At 39.3% G+C, this 8,869-nt stretch overlaps 1 protein-coding gene across 2 annotated transcripts in view; it reads right to left on the bottom strand.

Annotated features, from left to right (window-relative positions):
• PDE6H (phosphodiesterase 6H) overlaps positions 1-8,869 on the bottom strand; it is a 179,651-nt gene that overhangs the window by 68,614 nt on the left and 102,168 nt on the right. The window lies entirely within an intron of this gene.

Raw genomic sequence — 8,869 nt, 5'->3', positions numbered from 1 at the left:
TTCATCTGTCATAGGACTCCTCTCCCAACTCACCTAGTTTGGTCCTGCTACAAGGGAAGGCATGTTGTTTTCTTTCAGGCCCTTGTTTATACATGTTTACCTTGAGTGGATGGGGGCAGGGTGGGTGCTAAGTGGTGTATTGTGAGGGAGCAGTTTATTGATTCATAGTCTCATCCAGCTATTTAAATACTTACTAACCAAGTATAAGTGTGCCAAGCAAAATTGCTTCCTAAGAGAGAAAAGTTAGCTGTACAATAGGGACGTTTCAGTTATAGTAACAACAGGTAGCAGGGAGGCCATCAGACTGACTGTAGGTCATGGCCAGGAGAGGGAGGAGAAGGAGAAGGACAGGAGACTGGCAATAAACCAAGAAGTCTCAATGTTAGGGGAAGAGTAGCCACAAAGAAAAATAGTCTGCCGCAAAAGGGAAGAGGCTCATCATGGACAAACTATTTCACAATGCGTTTGGAACCAGCCCTATTTATTTATTTTACCTTTCTGAAAGTATCTGGTTTTCTAAGCAAAGAAAAATAAAACAGGGAGTGGGATATATCTGACCCATGCTCCTAATTACAGTACTTTTACATTTCTAGAGCCTAGAAAAAGGAAGAACTTAATTAAAAACCTGTTTTGAGTTTTGAACCTTTGGAGAAAAAGTACTCTAGAAATCAAACAAACGAATTTTAAAATTCTACCCCTGTAAATTTGAAGGGGAGTCCCCACCCTTCAAATCATTTCCACGATAGCCCAGTGTCTCCCTCTTTTCTTTCCATTCTGTCATTGTTTCCATGGGCTTGACAATGAAACGCCTGAGTTACACCAGGAGTGAAGGTAAGAAGGGGACAGTGAAGGGCGAAGGAGTTAAGTTACTTCTATAGGTTATGAAAAGTGTGGAATCCAAACTTGAATGCTTCATTATCCAAACAGTTAGTTACACTAGTCTTTTTTTTTAATTGAAGAACAATTGACATAAAATATTGTATTAGTTTTGGGTATAAGGCATAATGATTTGATCTTTATATACATTATGGTCACTGCAAGAAGTCTAGTTATCATTTGTCACATTACAATATTATTAACTGCATTCCCTGTGCTGTACCTTACATCCCATGTCTTATTTATTTTATAACTGAAAGACTGTACCTCGTAATCTCCTTCACCTACCTTGTCTCCCAATCTACTCCATCCTTTATATGTAGATAAGTGAAATTGAATGGTATTTGTTTTTCTGTCTATTTCACTTATGTAATTAATAGTCGTTAGGTCCAACCATGCTGTTGTAAATGGCAACATTTCTTTTTCATGGCTGAGTAATATTCCATTTTATATATATCACATCTTCTTTATGCATTTACCTACCAATGGACACTTGGGTTGCTTCCATATCATGGCTATTGCAAATAATGCTGCAGTGAATATAGGGGTTCATTTGTCTTTTCAAATTAGTGTTTTGGTTTTCTTTGGATTAATACCTAAAAGTGGAATTGCTAGATTGTATGGTAGTTCTATTTTTAATTTTTTGAGGAACCTCCATACTGTTTTCCTTAGTGACCACACCAATTCACATTCCCACTGACAGTGCAAGAGCATTCTTTTTTCTCCACATCCTCATCCACATCCAGTTGTTATTTTGGTTCCACTAAGTCTTAATAGCAGGATACAATTCTACATTAGGCCCACTGGTCTTAATATGGGAACATATGGTGTTAGCCGAGGCTTGAAGAATTAAAAATAGAAAAGATCTGACATAATTCTAGCAGTGGTGACGTAAGAACTTTGAAATTAAAAAACATGTTGTGTTAGAGGTTATGTTTCCCAAGAAGAAGACTCTGAGACTAAATTTCCTTGCAGGAAGTTTATTGGAGAGTACCCTAGGGACCTGTGGGGAAATGAGGAATGTAGGATTGGGCAGAAGGAAAAGTTGGGCTATGACACAGTCACAACAAGGGCTCAGATTAACTCATGGGCATATTTAGTGCTGGGATGTACTTGCAGAGTTGTCTAAAACTGGAGAATGGGGCCAGGCCTTTATACCCTCACAGTGATCGTTTGATGCAGGCTGCACACAGGAAAGGTGTGTGATCACAGGAAAGGCAGCTCACCTTAGCAGAGGGAAATCTCTGTGTTGGAGGTCGGTGAGTGGGATTCAGCTAAGAGCTGAATCGATACAACCAGCAGCTGGGCGGTCATGGTCTGAATGTTTGTGTGTCCCCAAAATGCATTTATTAAATCATCATGCCTAATATGATGTTAGTAGGAGATGGGGGGTCTTTGAGAAGTAATTAGGTCAGGACAGTGAAGCCCTCATGAACGGGATGAGTGTTTTATAAAAGAGACTCCAGAGAGATTCCTTCCTTTTCTCCCATGTGAAAATACAATTAGAAGTCTGCAACCCAGAAAAGGGGCCTCATGCGACCATGATGGCTCCCTGATCTTGAACTTACAGTCTACAGAACTGTGAGAAATAAATTTCACTTGTTTATAAGTCACTCAGTCTGTGATATTTTATTATGGCATCCCAAACAGACTAAGACATAGGTGAAGAGTGTGTCTGATCTAAAGAAGTTGGGGGTGATCTATGTGGCTCACCATAGTATCTACCGTAGCAGATGGAACAGTGTTTTCTTTCAGATTACCATAATCACTGAACCAATGCAATGCAAAAGAATGGATTTATTTATCAAATAAAATACGTAGTACCTTCACTGAATCAGGGTTGGGGCAGAACATATGACCATGTTGTCTTCACTAAAAGGATTAGAGTAGGCTTCCAGCAGCAGTACAACATGATCAATCACTCATTCATCCCTTCGTCAAATATTGATTGAGTACCTCTACCATGAGATGAAGATGGACCAGAAAACAGATGAGACACCCAAAGCATAATGTTAACTTCACCTCTTCCCATCCTCACCATCTGATTCCCCAGATGGGTTACAGGACAAACACGAAGTTCACTGGGAATTTGAGAAGTGGTCTGAATTTCTAATATACTTAGTAGATATTCAAATATTTTGATGATGGTGGTCATAATGCACATCAACAAAGAGAAAGTGAAAACTTGAACAGTAATTAGTGACTGTGCAAAAATTGATGTTAGGCTTAACTCTAAATTGTGACCGTGATGCTTATTTGCACCAACTAAATTTTGTGCACCCAATCATATTTCTTGCTACATATCTTTTCCTTTTTTATCCAAAGTTGATAGTACCTTACCTTGCTATCTCCACTTCCTGCCGCTCACTTCCTCTGGCACATCAACCTTCTTGCTAATAATTACCACCCAGTAGTCCATCCTTTATTGCTTTCCTACAAACTCATGACCTCTGTCTTTACTCCTTCCTCTATCTTCACCTCATCCTAGGGTGTTGCTCCAGGTCACTGGATGGGGCAGAGATTGAATCAGGTTGAGTTATAGTATCAAGGCTGAGTACAAAGGAGTGTGGTCAGGGAAGGAAGTATCTGGAGGGAAGTGGTATACACTGAACAGTGTATCGAAAGTTTTGGCCCTGTCCTGAAATCTCTACACTCTACATCAGGATCATAAGAATCTCACTGCTCTCAAAGGGCACTCCCCCACACTTTGGCAAATATACCACAGAAAGAGTAACCCTCACTCCACCACACTTTGGCAAATATGCCACAGAATGAAGGTAGGAAATAATTACTTGTGATCTAATTCCTTAGACCTGCAGCCTCTCTTGGACTGACTCATTCTGTTCACGCCACATGCTTCTTTCCTTTCACACCACAAATGATATGCCAGGGTTGGAGACGGAAGAAGCTAGTCAGTCAATAAAGGGAAATATTAGGTGTTCACAGCAGGCAGGTAGTTTGTGGTAAGGTACGTATTTACATGACTGTGAAATGCAAGAATGGTAGTGGCCAATAATGTGATGTTGATCTGTAAGGTGAGGGCCAAGGGTCAAAGAACCACTGCTCCCTTGGGGTCAGCTCGTGTTTGGGAAAGAATGGTAGCCAGTGAGGTTAAGGCTGGATATAATTATGGAAGCCACACCAAGTGTTAAAATGGCAATTTACTTAGGGCTACAGTTTTAGAACTGTCATCAGCTTATGGCCTTCTAGTTCTCCTTCCACCTTCTTATTTTCCAATTTGCTAAATTATAGAATATTCAAGTTCATCAGGGTTTCCTGAAGGAGAAATTCACCATTTTCCAATCTGTGTGATTTTAAGTATATATCAGTATCTTAGCATAACAATTTCTGAAAAGCTCAAGTCACAAAACACAATTTCCACATAGTTCTCAAATGTCTGTTTTTAAGCACAATGTTTTCAATTTCCAGTAAGAGATAGACATTTTAAGAATAAACTTAAAAGGACTTTGTCGCTAGATGACTAATGAGTCAATGAGGAAAGCTGTGATAACCATCAAGCAGGATCTTAAAAGAGATGCATTTGGAATAGGCCATATATCAGTTACAGTTATTAGTCACCAAAAACAACAGAACCCAAACCACAGCAAAGGCTGTTGTGTTTGTGGAGCTAATATTAATTTCTCACGCACTTCTAAGAATTCTTGACCGCGATTCTGTAAAGGACACATCCCTTAAATAAACAGATACTAAGAAATCCATCAAGATAAAAGATTTCATTTTTTTCTCCCTCTAGAGAGATCAAGCCTCTAAGATCGGAGAGAAGTGGCCATAGTTGTAGGAAAGAGAAAAAGTTTTAAGTGAATGGGAAATCTAAGGAAAAAGTCACTTCTCTAAGCAACTATCTTTTCCATCTGTTATTTCTCTGCTCTGCACTTAAGAGACTATTATGAGGTTTCATTTATTTAAGGCATCTCGTCTTTTATAATCTGTCATAGTAAAATGATTGTCCATAAGAGGAGAAAGGTATGGAGTACTGTTCATCCCAAAGAGGACTGTCAAAGGATCTGCCTCTTTAGATGTAAAGATTTAGATTTTAAAATAATGGCATCCAGAAAAAAGTGACTCTTAGGATTCCAAATGCCATACATCTTTTCAAAATTGACCCAACGTGTTGAAGCAAATTAACTAACGAACGTAGGAGCACCTGCACTTTCCAGCGTCCATTTATTGTACAACTGGTCTAATTCATACTAATGGAAGGAGCGGGCACAGTGTGGCCCTACCACTAGGAAAGCTGAAACAGTTGCGACTTCTCCATTAAGTTTAGCACGTCCCCCTGGGAATGTGACTGTCTTATTTTCCTATTCCCATCACTTTCCCACTCCATTAACATGTGAAATTGAGTTAATTTTAACTTTCTATCTCCTCACAAATACATAGCAAAGATAAAATGAAGTGAGGAATGGAAAGCACTCTGAGATGTAAAAACACACACTGATTTTGGCCTGGACCCAGAAACTCCTCTGAACAAGCGCTCTACAAACACACACACACACACACACACACACACACACACACACGTCCCTGATGCTGAAACACTTCAGCCTCAATGGCTAAGAAAGGGAGAAAGGTGTGCAATCCTCCAACACACAGTTAATCTAATTGATAGACTTGGCTCTGTGAGTTTATGGTCAAGGGTGTGCAGACTGAAATGTCTCCACATTTATTTTCCCAGCCCAGAAGAGCCAAGAATGGAATCTCCTCATCTGTAGGTGCCGTCCGACAGCACAGGCATACCGTAGTTCGAATGTACTTCTGTCATGGGCACAGGAGGACATCTGACTTCTCCAAGTCTCAATTTCCTCCACACAAAATAAGGGGATGAAGGAAATGACTGTAAGGGTTCTTTTCAACTCCGACATTTTGGGTTTTGAAAATTGAAGGAAAAGGAGGGCAGAACTGACTAGCTCACGTCCTGGGCGCCAGGCCAGACATTTTACCTCCCCATTGTCTCCTCATAATGAAAATAACTTTGGTTCAGTTAAGGCCAACACAGCCTACATCTCCCACTGGTTTGTAAATCAGCCATTAGACTCAACTCAAAAGCAGCTGATTCTATTTCTGTCTGGCTTTCGGTGCCAAAGCTCAACCCCCAGTTTGTTTGGTTTTAATAAATTTATTCTGTTGTTGCGGACATTGTGTAAAATGGAAAAAACAAGTCTAGACTGGTTTGACTTCAGGAAGTTTGGGCAGGGTCTCTTTATTAAAAATAAACATCCTCCCTCTTTCTTCCTTTTCACTCTTTTCTCACAAATCTGCTCCCCAAAGCCCTCAGAATCTGGGGCTCCACTATCTGATTATTGCCCCAGATCCTTGAAGAACATTTCAACCCCTTCATGAATAATATCACCAACTATACAAGGAATTCTTTTTTTTTTTAAGTTTATTTACTTTTGAGACAGAGAGAGACAGAGCGTGAATAGGGGAGGGGCAGAGAGAGAGGGAGACACAGAATCTGAAGCAGGCTCCAGGCTCTGAGCTGTCAGCACAGAGCCCGACGCGGGGCTCGAACTCACGGACCATGAGATCATGACCTGAGCCAAAGTCAGACACTTAACCGACTGAGCCACCCAGGCGCCCCAATACAAGGAATTCTTAACAGAAGCTAACAATAATACAATTTGGACACGATAAAAGATGAATTACCTGAACCCTGGTAGGATCTTTTATCTTCCGTTTATAAAAGTTAAGACATGAATCCCAGTGAGGGAGACCCATTTTTATCTGCATCTTGCAGTCTATTTTTTGGCACTCACTGCCCTTCTAGCTTTAATTAAGGATGATGGTCTTCATCACTTCCTGTTCCAACAGGGCACTCAGTTCTACAACGCGAGCCAGGATTGAGATTGCTTTCAGTTCTCTCTCTTCCACCTTTTAGAGAGTTTCCTTTCCTCTCGAATCTGCCTCTTCCTTTTCTCTTCAGAAGATTATGTGAAGTGCTATTAAAATGTAGGGGTTTGTGATTAGTGAAGTTCACAAAGGACTTGCCAAAGAAACCACACTAATAATTATTTCTAGTTCTTCATTTGGAACAAATATCTGGAAGAGCCTGGTGGAAGGCAATGTATCATGACAGGCACATGGGCTCTGGGTTCAGACAGTCTGATTCTACAACTTATTAACTGTGTGAACTTCTCCAAGTTTCTTAATTCCTCTGTGTCTCCTACAGCGCAAAATGGGAATAATAACAGCACTAACCTTGTAGGTTTATTGTGAAGATCAGATGAAATGCCACAAATTAAGGACTTGGAACATCACTTGGCAACAGAGTGAGCATCAATTACTATCCCTGAGGAATATCCCAAAGGGGGCAGACGCACACTTCACAAGCTTTCTTTGTTTTTCTTTTTCTCTTCTAGTTTGTACTAAGGTACTAACTATTTCTACACAGAATATCTGCTGTGCCTTCCCTAGTTGGAAGCCTGTCATTAGCCGCCAAGGGCCCTACTCAAATGGGTCTCTCTAGAGGTCCCCTTGGGCCTCTGGGCAACCTGAGTGCATGATACTGGCCTTAACCAATACAGCATTGATCATATCTTGTTGCCACTATTTATTTACTAACTTTCCTTTAAAAGCATATAGCATACACAGAAAATTGAAACATAGTTTAGAGATCTCTGGGATACATCCAAAAACCTGTTTTCTACATTTCTTTCCACCACCATGTCTATGGTAATCTGAAAATGTACGAGCATAGAACAGTGACAAGTCAGAAAGAGAATCCACAGAATTTGTCTTTTCAGTTTAGAAAACTAGCTTGGTTGCCTCCAAGAATAAATTTGTTAGAACCTCTATATTTTCTCCTCTTAAAAACTTCAAAACCATATATATACACATATATATATACACACACATATATATACACATATATATACATATATATATATACACACATATATACATATATGTATACATATGTATATATACACATATACGTATATGTGTATATATACATATGTATACATATATGTATATATATGTGTATGTATGTGTGTGTGTATATATATATATATATACACACCACACACACACACACAAGGAAGACCATACAAATTAGCCCCTGCTGAACAAATTAACTTTTTGGAATTTATTTATTTACCTAAAAAGCTTTTGGAAAATTATACATATAAATTAGACATTTTACTAATGGAAAATTAAATCAGGGAGGTGGGAAGAAGTGTTGAAGTATGATATAAGAAAACTTTTTTTTTTTTTTTTTTTTAGTGAATGGTGTGTGGCACCTGGGTGACTCATTCGGTTAAGCATCAGACTCTTGATTTTGTCTCAGGTCATTATCTCACAGTTCGTGGGTTTGAGCCCTGTGTCAGGCTCTACACTGTCAGCACAGAGCCTGCTTGGGATTTTCTCTCTCCCCCTTTCTTTCTCTGCCCCTCTCCTGCTTGTGTGCACACTTTTTCTCTTTCAAAATGAATAAACTTTAAAAAAGTTTGTGAATAAGAAAGAAAAAAAAAACAGTGAGGGCAAAAACAAACAAACAAAAAAGATGAAAACCAAAAACCAATAAAGAACCTGGAGCTTTTCCCATGTGAAATGAGGAGACATAAAATGTGGGCCTCCTCCTTTCCAATAGCCACCTAGCTATTAGCTACCTAACGATCTATCTATCTATCTATCTATTTCTCTCTCTTTCTCTGGGGCCCATGTGCAATGGCTCTAAGAATGGCCACAGAAGCTCCAGGAGATAGGTAACATAAACTGTGCAACCAATTCAGATTAATCAACTCAACAGATATTCAAAGGGAGCCTGGAGTGATGGAAACCAAATCTGAGTTTTAGTCTCAACTCCAGCGTTCACTGGTTCTATCTTTGAGCAGGTTAACCTTTCCAAACCCGAAATGGGTGTAACATACATACCTGGAAAGGTTTTTATGAAAATTAGAAATAATGTAGGTGAAATATCTAGAATATAATTGGTACTTGATATATAATAGATATTATTATTCTTATCATT

Source organism: Felis catus, chromosome B4 (assembly GCF_018350175.1).
Source record: "Felis catus isolate Fca126 chromosome B4, F.catus_Fca126_mat1.0, whole genome shotgun sequence".
In the NCBI taxonomy this organism is placed as follows: Eukaryota; Metazoa; Chordata; class Mammalia; order Carnivora; family Felidae; genus Felis; species Felis catus.
The sequence above is the reverse complement of the archived record's forward strand: the minus strand, read 5'-3'. Positions and strand labels throughout refer to the sequence as shown.